The sequence below is a fragment of the Phyllobates terribilis genome, unplaced genomic scaffold, assembly GCF_046119375.1.
Source record: "Phyllobates terribilis strain yellow unplaced genomic scaffold, ASM4611937v1 Scaffold_119__1_contigs__length_5224398, whole genome shotgun sequence".
Classification (NCBI taxonomy): Eukaryota; Metazoa; Chordata; class Amphibia; order Anura; family Dendrobatidae; genus Phyllobates; species Phyllobates terribilis.
In genome coordinates, this window is record NW_027362879.1 from 2,007,770 (window position 1) to 2,021,706 (window position 13,937).

Below are 13,937 nucleotides of genomic sequence, written 5' to 3' on the forward strand. Positions count from 1 at the left end.
CAGTGTACAACAACACCATGAATAAAATATTTTATTTGAAATAAACAGAGACCTTTTATTGTTATAAAGTAAACCCTACTTACCTTAATGCCCATTCCAGATGAAGCCAATGTCCCCTGCAATGAAAGTTAAATAATAAAGCAACCTCATCCTTACCTAACTAGAAACACTAGCGATCTTAGGCCATGGTCCCACTATCAGTATTCTGTCAGTATTTTTTCTCAGGAGTGAGACAAAATGAGGTGAGGAACAATCAGAGAAAAGGTACAATAGAAACAAGTCACCAATTCCTGCATTTATCCCCCATTGCTGAGAAAAAATACTGACCGAATACTGATAGTGGGACCGGGGCCTTAGAATAAAAAACTGCATTGTATTGACATCAGCGGTATAGATTTGAGTAACTAACTCAAAAACGAGGAATAAAGTGCAGATTTTTGGGGGGCACATGATACAATATATACAGTTGAAATCAGAAGTTTACATACACTATATAAAAAGACACATATGCATGTTTTTCTCAATATCTGGCATGAAATAAAAATAAACCTTTCCCATTTTAGGTCAATTAGGATTACCATAATTTTTTATATTTGCCAAATGCCAGAATAATGAGAAAGAGAGAATGTTTTTAAGGCATTTTTATTACTTAATGCAAAGTCAAAAGTTTCCATACATTTCATTAGTATTTGTTGCCATTGCCCTTAAACTGAATGACTTGGGTCTAACGTTTGGGATATCCTTCCACAAGCTTCTCACAATAGTTGGTCAGAATTTGGGCCCATTTCTCCTAACAAAACTGGTGTAACTGATCCAGGTTTGTAGGTTACCTTACTTGCACCTGCCTTTTCAGCTTTGCCCATAAATTTTTAATAGGATTGAGATCAGGACTTTGTGATGGCCACTCCAAAACATTGAATTTGTTATCCTTAAGCCACTTTGTTACCATTTTGGCAGTATGCTTCGTGTCATTGTCCATTTGGAAGACCCATTTCCGCCCAAGTTTTAACTTCCTGGCTGATGTTTTGAGATGTTGCTTCAGTATTGCCACATAATCTTCTTTGTTAATGATGCCATCTATTTTGTGAAGTGCACTAGTCCCTCCTGCAGCAAAACAACCCCACAACATGATGCAGCCCCCCTATGTTTCACAGTTGGCATGGCGTTCTTAAGCTTCCAAGCTTCTCCCTTTTTCCTCCCAACGTAACAATAGTCATTATGCCAAAAAAGTTGAATTTTAGTTTCATCAGACCACAGGACGTCTCCAAAAATTAAGGTCTTTGTTCCTGTGTGCATTTCCAAACATTAATCTGGCTTTTTTATGTTTCATTTGGAGTAATGGCTTCTTCCTGGCAGAGTGGCCTTTCATCCCATGTTGATATAGTACTCGTTTCACTGTGGATATTGACACAATCTTACCAGCTTCCGCCATCATCTTCACAAGGTCTTTTGCTTTGGTCCTTGGGTTGATATGTACATGTCGGACTAAAGCACGTTCATCTCTGGGACACAGAACCCATCTCCTTTCTGAGCGGTATGATGGCTGGACATTCCCATCTTGTTTATACTTGCGTATAATTGTTTGTACAGATGAACGAGGCACCTTCAGGTATCTTGAAATTGTACCCAAGGATGAGCCAGACAAGTGCAAGTCCACAATTCTCTTTCTGGTATCTTGGCTGATTTCTTTAGACTTTCCCATGATGCTGCACAAAGAAGCAGTGTGTTTCAGGTGTGCATTAAAATACATCCACAGGTGTGTCTGAGAAGCTTCCAAACACATGACATTGTTACGGATCCGGGTGGTGGAACCTCTGTGCTGGGATGCAAGAAGGGACCAGAGGGGCGTAACTAAGTGCCTACTCTGACCGACCCTGGTCGCACGGCGGCTTAGTTGACTCCGTGAACCAAGGAGGGACCGGGCAGGTGGACCAGGTACCACACTGGGACCGACCTTGTGTGAGAACAGGCGACTCCCACGGGTCAGATGGCTGAAGCTGACAGGTACAGCGGGAGAGCACGGCAGGTAGCCTGACGGGTGATCCGGGTTGGCAAAAAGGCGGGCACGGCAGGTAGCCAGACGGGTGATCCGGGTAGACAGGTTGGCGGGACACGGCTGACAGACAGGCTGGCGGGCACGGCTGACAGGCTGGCGGGACACGGTTGACAGACAGGCTGGCATGCACGGCTAACAGACAGGTTGGCGGGCACTGGAACCTGAGGGCTGAGGAGAGTGTTAGCACACAAACAACAAACTTGCACAGGCACCTCCAAACCCCTTCCAATCCACAAGAAAGAAAGTCTTTCCTCTTACCCTCTTGATGGCCAAAATGTTCTCTACCTCAAAGACGTCCTCAGCGGAGACTGGAGCTGGAGCGGTACCTGGATAATCAGAGAAAGAATTAAGGACAACAGGTTTGAGGATAGACACATGAAATGAGTTGGGAATCCGTAAGGAGGCCGGGAGTTTCAGCTTGTAAGCCACTGGATTTATTTGGTTCTGAATCTCGACCGGACCGATGAACCGTGGACCCAACTTATATAATGGTATCTTGAGACGGACATATTTGGAGAAAAGCCAGACCTTGTCTCCCAGACGGAATTGAGGCGGATCCAGACGTCTCTTATCAGCATGCTTCTTCATCCGCTCGGAGGACTGAAGAAGCGCAGATCTAGTGTCTTCCCAAATAACAGAAAATTCACTGACGAGAGACTCCGTGGCAGGATTGTCCACTGCAGTGGAGACGGGAAACGGAATCCGGGGGTGTTGACTGTAGACCACAAAAAATGGAGACTTAGCAGAGGACTCACTCACAAGGTTGTTATAGGAAAACTCGGACCAAGGCAGGAGCTCAACCCAATCGCTATTGTGAGCGTTGACAAAGTGCCGAAGAAAGCTGGTAAGGATCTGATTGATACTTTCCACTTGACTGAGGATGAGAGGCAGAAGAGAAATCCAAAGAGACATCCAGCAGCTTGCACGCGGCTCTCCAAAAGCGAGAAGTGAACTGAACTCCTCGGTCAGAGACAATGTGGAGGGGTAAGCCATGGAGACGGAAGATTTGACGGATGAAGTCCTTAGCCAGCACAGGTGCAGACGGAAGACCAGGCAGAGGGATGAAGTGAGCCATCTTGGAGAAGCGGTTGGCGACCACCCAAATGACTGTACAACTGGCCGATACAGGGAGATCCGTGATGAAATCCATTGCAATATGTTGCCACGGAGCGGAAGGCACGGGAAGAGGAAGGAGGTGACCGGCTGTAAGGTGCCTAGGTATCTTGTTACGGGCACAAGAGGAACAAGTCGAGACAAAATCCGCAACATCCTTGCGCAGGGTGGGCCACCAACAGTGCTGGGCAATGAGCAGAAGTGTCTTCCTCTGGCCGGCATGGCCAGCCAGTTTGGATGAATGGCCCCAGAGTAAGACCCTCTTCCGATCTTGAGCCGCTACAAAGGTCTTACCAGTAGGTAGATGGAGGGATCAATGATGTGTAGAGGCTCCTCCTCCAGTTCGGAAGACAAAAAAGAGCGGGATAGAGCATCGGCTTTAATGTTCTTGTCTGCCGGGCGGTAATGGAGATTGAAGCAGAATCGAGCAAAGAACAAAAACCATCTGGCCTGACGAGGGTTAAGTCTCTGGGCGGTCTGCAAATACGTGAGGTTTTTATGGTTAGTGTAGATGACCACCGGGTGCAGAGCCCCCTCAAGCAAGTAGCGCCACTCCTCCACAGTTCTCGATCTTCTATGGAGTAATTAGGCTCGGCCGGAGAGAAGAGTTTGGAGAAGCCGCAGGTCACCATTCGCCCGGACGAGGATTTCTGGGTGAGCACTGCTCCGGCTCGGGAGGAAGAGGCATCAACCTCCAGGAAGAACTGTTTATGGCCATCAGGACGGTGTAGCACAGGAGCTGAGGAGAAGGCTTGCTTAAGAGAGATAAAGGCATTCTCTGACTCAGGAGACCACTCCCTGGGATTTGCTCCCTTACGGGTAAGAGCAGAGATCGGAGCTGTCCGGGAGGAGAAATGAGGAATGGAGAGGGGGTAATAGTTAGTGAATCCCAGAAACTGCTGAATAACCTTCAACCCCTCTGGTCGGGGCCACTTTAAGACAGCAGACATGTTCTCGGGATCCATCCACAGTCTGGTCTCCGAGTTGATATACCCCAGAAATGGCTGGGAGGTCTGCTCAAAGAGGCATTTCTCATACTTAGCATACAGGCGATTCTTCCCGAGCCTCAGCAGTACCTGACGAACATCCCTCCGGTGAGAGGGCAGATTAGGGGAGAACACCAAGATATCGTCCAGGTACACCACCACGCAGGAATACAGGAGATCTCGAAAGATATAGTTTACTAACTCCTGGAAGATGGCTGGAGCATTACAGAGACCGAAGGGCATCACGCGGTACTCGTAGTGACGATCCCGGGTGTTGAATGCAGTCTTCCACTTGTCTCCCTGGCGTATCCGGACCAGATTGTACGCCCCACGCAGGTCGAATTTAGTGAAGACCTTTGCGCCCTTTAGGCGGTCAAACAGCTCCAAGATGAGTGGCAGGGGGTACTTATTCTTGAAGGTAATCTGGTTGAGGCCCCTATAGTCGATACAAGGACGAAGAGAGCCGTTCTTCTTGACGAAGAATAATCCTGCTCCAGCCGGAGAGGTGGATTTCTGGATAAATCCCCTAGCAAGATTTTCTTCAATATATTCAGACATGGCACGGGTCTCGGCCAGTGACAAGGGGTAGATTCGCCCGTGAGGAGGTGAAGCACCAGGTATTAGATCGATGGGGCAATCATACGGCCTATGAGGTTGTAGTGTCTCTGCCTCCTTTTTATTAAAAACATCCGCATAGGACCAGTAGGGTGCTGGCAGGCCAGGTAGGTTAGCCGGAGTAGACAGGGGTTGAGCAGGACGAACTGGAACCAGACAGGTCTTATGGCGTTCCTGACCCCAAAGGAGCACCTCTCCCGAGCTCCAGTTCAGGACGGGCTCATGTCTTTGTAACCAAGGCAGGCCAAGCAAGATGGGATGAGAGAGACCGGACAGTACGTAAAAGGAGATCTTCTCAGAGTGCAGCATTCCCACCTGAAGAGTTACCGGCTCAGTGACCAGCAAGATGGTTTCAGGGAGAAGGTTTCCATCCACAGAGGAGACTGCTAAAGTGTCCGCCAGACGTATGGTAGGAATCTGAAAATGCTCCGCAACGGCCTGTTGGATGAGATTCCCAGCAGCTCCGGAATCAAGATGGGTAGTCTCAAAAAAGCGGGTCTCACCACTGGTAACGGAAACGGACAGAGTCAAGGGCAGAGAGGAAAAATTCTTGCCTAAGATGACCTCTCCGAGCAGTTCTAGACACTGGAGTTTCCCGGTCTCACTGGGCAAGAGCGGATAAGATGCTCATTATTGCCACAATAGAAGCAACTCCCCTCAGCACGACGGGTCTCCTGGTGAGACTTGACCATCTTGACTTGGTCAATTTGCATCGGCTCTGGAGAAGACACCCGGGGGAGTGCAGGTTGCGAGACTGGACTTTGGATGACGGGAGCGAGGCGCGGAGGTTTCCTCTCACGGTTCATCTCCTTAGCGCGTTCCAGGAAAAAAATGTCAATCTGGGTAGCTAATAACACCGGGTCGTCCAGGGAGGGAGATATGTCACGACCGGCTAGCTCATCCTTGATCCGTCCGGAAAGGCCCTCCCAAAAGGTGGACACCAGGGCCTCATTACTCCAGGCAAGTTCAGATGCGAGGGTTCGGAAATGTACGGCATACTGGCCCACAGTGAGACTCCCTTGGCAGAGTCGGAGAAGTGAGGAGGCAGTAGGAGATTTTCGTCCAGGCTCATCGAACACCTTCCAGAAGGCCGCGAGGAAAGCCTGAAGATCGGACACCAGAGGATCCCCTCTCTCCCACAAAGGGTTAAGCCACACCAACGCCTCTCCAGTGAGGTGAGACATGATGAACGCCACCTTGGCCCTGTCGGAGGTGAACTGGTGTGTCAAGAGTTCAAAGTGCAGCGTGCACTGATTTATGAAGCCCTGACATAGTACGGGATCACCACCAAAACGTGGAGGCGCAGAGAGCCAGGGTCCACAGCGCCCAGGGTTGAGGTGCCGCTGGAGCGGGTGCCGCTTGGATAGAGGTGGACACAGTAGGGGTGGACAGCGCGTCCAGATGGGAGTTGACTGTCCGCAGATAGGACAGGATAGTATCCTGTTGGTAAAGGTCAGAGAGCAAAGGAGCCTGGGAGCCACCGGGTTTCATGGCCTGTGCAAACTGTTACGGATCCGGGTGGTGAAACCTCTATGCTGGGATGCAAGGAGGGACCAAAGGGGCGTAACTAAGTGCCTACTCGGACCGACCCTGGTCGCACGGCGGCCTAGTCGACTCCGTGAACCAAGGAGGGACCGGGTAGGTGGACCAGGTGCCACACTGGGACCGACCTTGTGTGAGAGCAGGCGACTCCCACGGGTCAGATGGCTGAAGCTGACAGGTACAGCGGGAGAGCACGGCAGGTAACCTGACAGGTGATCCGGGTTGGCAAGCAGGCGGGCACGGCAGGTAGCCAGATGGGTGATCTGGGTTGGCGGGCACGGCAGGTGGCCTGACAGGTGATCCGGGTAGACAGGCTGGCGGGCCCGGCTGACAGACAGGCTGGCGGGCACGGCTGCTAGACAGGCTGGCGGGCACGGTTGACAGACAGGCTGGCGTGCAGGACTGACAGGCAGCGGGACCTGAGGGCTGAGGACAGTGTTAGCACACAAACAACAACCTTGCACAGGCACCTCCATTTTGGAGGAGGTGCTTTATATAGGAATGGTCCTTCGGCAAATGGCCGGGGACTCTTTAGGACGGCGCTCGCGGCCTAAGCACAGTGCCCGGGAAGCTGTGCGCGGTGCGTGGAACAGCAGCAGCAGGTGCAGGGGAGCTGGAGGATGCCGGACCGGGACTGTGGTGGTGAGGGAAACGGCATCTCTGCCCGCCAGGAGGCTCCGCTCCATACACCTCGTACACATACGGCTTCGCTCCATACACCTCGTCCACGCGCGGCGCGTCTCCGCTCCGTACGCATGGTCCACGCGCGGCTCCGCTCCGTACGCCTCGTCCACGCGCGGCTCCGCTCCGTACGCCTCGTCCACGCGCGGCTCCGCTCCGTACACCTCGTACACGCGCGGCTCCGCTCCGTACACTTTGTACACGCGCGGCTCCGCTACGTACACCTCGTACACGCGCGGCTCCGCCCCGTACACCTCCGCGTTGCTCCGCTCCGTACACCTCGTACACACGACTCTGCTCCGTACACCTCGTACACGCGCGGCTCTGCTCCGTACACCTCGTACACGCGCGGCTCTGCTCCGTACACCTCGTACACGCGCGGCTCTGCTCCGTACACCTCGTACACGCGCGGCTCTGCTCCGTACACCTCGTACACGCGCGGCTCTGCTCCGTACACCTCGTAAACACGCGGCTCCGCTCCGTACACCTCGTCAACACGCGGCTCCGCTCCGTACACCTCGTACACACGCGGCTCCGCTCCGTACACCTCGTACACACGCGGCTCCGCTCCGTACACCTCGGACACACGGCTTCGCTCCGTACACCTCGTACATGCGCGGTTCCGCTCCGTACACCTCGTACACGCGCGGCTCCGCTCCGTACACTTTGTACACGCGCGGCTCCGCTACGTACACCTCGTACACGCGCGGCTCCGCCCCGTACACCTCCGCGTTGCTCCGCTCCGTACACCTCGTACACACGACTCTGCTCCGTACACCTCGTACACGCGCGGCTCTGCTCCGTACACCTCGTACACGCGCGGCTCTGCTCCGTACACCTCGTACACGCGCGGCTCTGCTCCGTACACCTCGTACACGCGCGGCTCTGCTCCGTACACCTCGTACACGCGTGGCTCCGCTCCGTACACCTCGTACACGCGCGGCTCTGCTCCGTACACCTCGTACACGCGCGGCTCCGCTCCGTACACCTCGTACACACGCGGCTCCGCTCCGTACACCTCGTACACACTCGTCTCTGCTCCGTACACCTCGTACACACACGGCTCAGCTCCGTACGCCTCGTACACACAAGGCTCTGCTCCGTACGCCTCGTACACACTCGTCTCTGCTCCGTACACCTCGTACACATACGGCTTCGCTCCATACACCTCGTCCACGCGCGGCGCGTCTCCGCTCCGTACGCATGGTCCACGCGCGGCTCCGCTCCGTACGCCTCGTACACGCGCGGCTCCGCTCCGTACGCCTCGTACACGCGCGGCTCCGCTCCGTACGCCTCGTACACGCTCGGCTTCGCTCCGTACACCTCGTAAACACGCGGCTCCACTCCGTACACCTCGTCAACACGCGGCTCCGCTCCGTACACCTCGTACACACGCGGCTCCGCTCCGTACACCTCGTACACACGCGGCTCCGCTCCGTACACCTCGGACACACGGCTTCGCTCCGTACACCTCGTACATGCGCGGTTCCGCTCCGTACACCTCGTACACGCGCGGCTCCGCTCCGTACACTTTGTACACGCGCGGCTCCGCTACGTACACCTCGTACACGCGCGGCTCCGCCCCGTACACCTCCGCGTTGCTCCGCTCCGTACACCTCGTACACACGACTCTGCTCCGTACACCTCGTACACGCGCGGCTCTGCTCCGTACACCTCGTACACGCGCGGCTCTGCTCCGTACACCTCGTACACGCGCGGCTCTGCTCCGTACACCTCGTACACGCGCGGCTCTGCTCCGTACACCTCGTACACGCACGGCTCTGCTCCGTACACCTCGTACACGCGTGGCTCTGCTCCGTACACCTCGTACACGCGTGGCTCCGCTCCGTACACCTCGTACACGCGCGGCTCCGCTCCGTACACCTCGTACACGCGCGGCTCCGCTCCGTACACCTCGTACACACGCGGCTCCGCTCCGTACGCCTCGTACACACTCGTCTCTGCTCCGTACGCCTCGTACACACACGGCTCAGCTCCGTACGCCTCGTACACACACGGCTCTGCTCCGTACACCTCGTACACACTCGTCTCTGCTCCGTACACCTCGTACACACACGGCTCCGCTCCGTACACCTCGTACACACACGGCTCTGCTCCGTACACCTCGTACACACGGCTCTGCTCCATACACCTCGCACACACGCGGCTCCGCTCCGTACACCTCGTACACACACGGCTCCGCTCTGTACACCTCGTACACACTCGTCTCTGCTCCGTACACCTTGTACACACACGGCTCTGCTCCGTACGCCTCGTACACACACGGCTCTGCTCCATACACCTCGCACACACGCGGCTCCGCTCCGTACACCTCGTACACGCTCGGCTCTGCTCCGTACACCTCGTACACACACGGCTCTGCTCCGTACACCTCGTACACACACGGCTCTGCTCCGTACACCTCGTACACACACGGCTCCGCTGCGTACACCTCCTACACACGCGGCTCCGCTCCGTACACCTCGTACACACGCGGCTCTGCTACATCCACACTGTAAACCCCTCCTGACCCCACACATAAACTTCAGCTCATCCAGCACCATGACAACCAGCACAGCAGAGTCCTGCATCCACTGAGGCCCCTGATCATGTGACCCCTGACTCCTCCCCTCCTGTGACCTCATCACAGCTCCTGTGCGCACAGAGCAGGCATATATGTGGTGGCGGCTCTGCAGGTGGAGGTATGTGGAGACCCCCATTACTGGGCGCAGGGGGCATTAACCCCTTCAGCACGGAGACTCTTTTGGGGTCTTGTGTTGCCCCTTTATAAGAATCATAAGGTTTTTGTTCTGTTTCCTGTAATAGATACATACGACCCAACTATGGAGACAGGAAGGGAGGAAACGTATTGTTCTCATAGTACAGGACCCCTTTACTGCCCCCCACAGTGTAATGCCCCCATTATGCCCCTTATACAGGATGTATGATGCCCCCCCACAGTGTAATGCCCCCATTATGCCCCTTATACAGTATGTGTGATGCCCCCCACACAGTGTAATGCCCCCATTATGCCCCTTATGCTGGTTGTATGATGCCCCCACAGTGTAATGCCCCCATTATGCCCCTTATGCTGGATGTATGATGCCCCCACACAGTGTAATGCCCCCATTATGCCCCTTATGCAGTATGTATGATGCCCCCCCACAGTGTAATGCCCCCATTATGCCCGTTATGCAGTATGTATGATGCCCCCACAGTGTAATGCCCCCATTATGCCCCTTATGCTGGATGTATGATGCCCCCACACAGTGTAATGCCCCCATTATGCCCCTTATGCAGTATGTATGATGCCCCCACACAGTGTAATGCCCCTTATGTAGTATGTATGATGCCCCCACACAGTGTAATGCCCCCATTATGCCCCTTATGCAGGATGTATGATGCCCCCCACACAGTGTAATGCCCCTATTATACCTCTTATGCAGGATGTATGATGCCCCCCACACAGTGTAATGCCCCCATTATGCCCCTTATGCAGTATGTATGATGCCCCACACAGTGTAATGCCCCCATTATGCCCCTTATGCAGGATGTATGATGCCCCCACACAGTGCAATGCCCCCATTATGCCCCTTATGCAGGATGTATGATGCCCCCACACAGTGTAATGCCCCCATTATGCCCCTTATGCAGGATGTATGATGCCCCCACACAGTGCAATGCCCCCATTATGCCCCTTATGCAGTATGTATGATGCCCCCACACAGTATAATGTTCTCACAGTACCGCCTGAGGTCTTGCAGTTGGAATAATCCCTCTGTAAAATGTTTTTCCCTTTGCCTGCTCCCCTACATGTATACCCTCGAGCTTGTATACAGGCATGTAGGGGTGCAGGCCTTACTAGATATCGAGGCTTTGTACAGTAATATACCGCATGAGGATGATATCAGAGGAGTAAGACATTTCTTGAAATCGAGGTCAGTAGAGTGTAGCAGACATAATGACTTCATGGAGGATCTTCTAAAATTCACTCTTACTCATAACTTCTTTCTTTTTGACAGGAAGTACTTCCACCAGCTCAGGGGTACTGCGATGGGGAGCCTCTGTGCCCCCTCGTATGCTAACTTATCCCTGGACTGGTGGAGAAAACCACAATATTCAGGGATGATCATAAGTGGTGGCATTCATATATTGGGGTATGGTACAAATATATTGACTACATTTTTATCATCTGGTCAGGGACGAGTGAACAATCTTTTGAATTTGTCAGGGAACTCAACATCCATAGAGTGGGCCTGAGATTTACATCTGAATTTTATTATTACCAGTTGCCTTTCCTGGATGTTCTAATTAAGAAAGATTGGAATGGGACCCTAGGGACACTCATCTACCATAAACCTTCAAGCACTAATAAACTATTGAAGTGGAATAGCCACCACCCCATCTCCATAAAAAGAGGAATACCCAAGGGCCAATTTTTATAGTTGAGAAGGTACTGCCATAATGTCACGGATTTTAATATGCAGGCAATAGACTTGAACATCAGATTCAGGGAAAAAGGGTACTCCTGGTACATTTTGGATTCCGCATCGTTTGGAGAAAAATTGGAGAGACAGACACTCCTCCATGCCTATCCAAGTGACCAAGAAAAAGATTGGACGACACGAGTAAGAAAAACTTACAACAATCAGAGTGACTGTATCTTTCATATCCTCAGAAAACACTGGGATATACTTGTGGCTGACCCTGACCTGGAGGTCCTGTGGGATCTACACCCACAATAACTTTCAGAAAGGGTCAGTCAATTAGGGATCATTTATTGCATAGTTTCTACAAAAAAAACTGCACCCAAGGGGACTTGGCTAGATAAAAGAATCTGCGGTTTCTTTAGATGTGGAGAATGTTGTACATTTAGTTGGATGAGACCATGTAAATCTTTCTCGAGTTCCTCCACGAGTAAAAACTTTTTTCAGAGGGATTATTCCAACTGTAAAACCTCAGAACTTGTATATATGGCCACATGCATCTGCCCCCTAGATTATGTAGGCAAGACCAAGAGGGAGTCTAGGAGGAGGGTGGGGGAGCATTTGGGTGATATATGCCATGGTCGGGACACCCCATTAGCGAGACACATGAACAGTGTACATCGAGGTGAAACCGGAGACCTCTCCTTTTGTATCATTGAGGTGGTTAAACCCAATGTGAGAGGAGGTGACCACAATAGATGTGTCCTCAAAAAAGAAAGTGAGTGGATTTTTAGACTGGATTCACGAGCCCCTAAGGGACTGAATGAGAAAATTTCTTATGCCTGTTTCGTGTTAATGCAGCCCCATTCGGGATTACATTTTTGGATTTTATACTCTACCTATTGCTACTCAGTTCCCAGTGAATGGGGTTCACATATTGTACTTCATCGAGATATCTGAGCTTCTATATCAGAATTATTTATCAGTTATATCCTACATCTACTATTTCATAATTAAGAAGTGTGGTGTTCCTTGTGTATCTCTATGCAATAGGGGTCAAATTTGACCATTTAGGAGTATACTGTGGGCCATCATCCCATATTTTCTGTAGTAATAAAATAGATCTACATGCCTATTGCATGATGCAAGGATGTGCAATACTTGTTTTTAGTCTCCCATGATGCTGATCTCACAGATAGGATTTTTCTATGTTGGTGGTATGCAATCCAATACCATATGCGCTCCGGTGTGGAACCCATGCTTCCTGACATGCACATTCGCAGATAGGAGACCGTGATGCACTCCATCATGGAACGCACATGTCCGGCACGTTTGAGCTTCCTTCCGGCCTGTTGTTTTGTGCTGAATTGTGGGGAATACTTGAGAATTTATTTTTGTTCTGTCTTTAGTTGATCCCACTGATGCATCAGATTAGTCCTCAGAGAATTATAATTAGAGGAACCCATGGACACATTGGGATTTGTGAAGCTGACCTCCGCTCTCCTCTATTTCCTTTGAATTCATTGTGTCACTTGTATTTCTGAATAGTAGCTCTTGGTTTGTTCCATTTCCATGTGTAAATTGAATTTGACTCGTAGTCTTTGATATCTCTTTCAAACTTAGTTTTTTTGATGTCTGAGATCCATCCTCCAGACTTTGTAAATTCTTCTGCATATTTTGTTTGAGTTTTGTATCCATAAAGGCTTCTACACTGGGCGGAAAACTTTCACCTAGTTATTTTCAAGAAACAAATATCAAACGCAATGTGACTTGATTATCCTTTATAAATTTATCTTTATTAAGTTTTGAAAAGGAAATACAAATACAAACACCGGGTACTAGTTGTGCAACAAGTAGTAGGTCAAATATGACCCCATAACCATAACAATAATCAGTATTTCCAAAACATTTGAAAATGAAATAATTAAACACAATACAAAGTAGAGTTGCTGGTAGAACATTGGTTCAATGTGTTTTAGGATATACCAGCGTGGTGACTCAGACTTAAACATTAAGTCATTACATATTAATGTGGATTAACAAATAAGGGCTATAAAAGAAAGAATGAGTAGTTAAAACAAAAAACACAAATACACACAAAGACAAAGGGAAGTGGGGGAAGGGATGTATGGGTAAGAGGGTTAGGGTACTGTCAGATAGGCTCCTGAAGTATAGACTTAGCTTTCCCCTATGAGGTCAAGGTAATCAGCGGAAGATTTAAACTCCAGTAGAACCATGTTTTATAAAATTTATCATGGGAGTTATTGATCATGGAGGGGAGTTCGTCCGTTAGCATAATCTCATTTATTTTGGTGAACCATAGTGAGATTGTCTTGATAGTGTTACTTTTCCATAGCAAGGGAATACATGCTCTAGCAGACGTGATCAAGAGTCTCAGTGTCGAGTTTCTTATATGTTTTTAAAGGGATGTTGCTGTGATGGAGAAGGATGAAAGCTGGGTCAAGGTCTGAAATAAGATCAGTGAATTTACTAATCACTAGTAGTACTTTTCCCCAG

The 13,937-nt window shown here is 50.9% G+C and overlaps 1 protein-coding gene across 1 annotated transcript in view; it reads left to right on the forward strand.

Moving 5' to 3' along the window:
• Window positions 1–9,663: 9,663 nt before the first annotated feature.
• Window positions 9,664–13,937, forward strand: part of LOC141201588 (uncharacterized) — a 194,857-nt gene continuing 190,583 nt past the window's right edge. The window contains exon 1 of the mRNA XM_073663583.1: window positions 9,664–9,695. The gene's annotated coding sequence lies outside the window, so the exon portion shown is untranslated. The remainder of the gene's footprint in view (window positions 9,696–13,937) is intronic.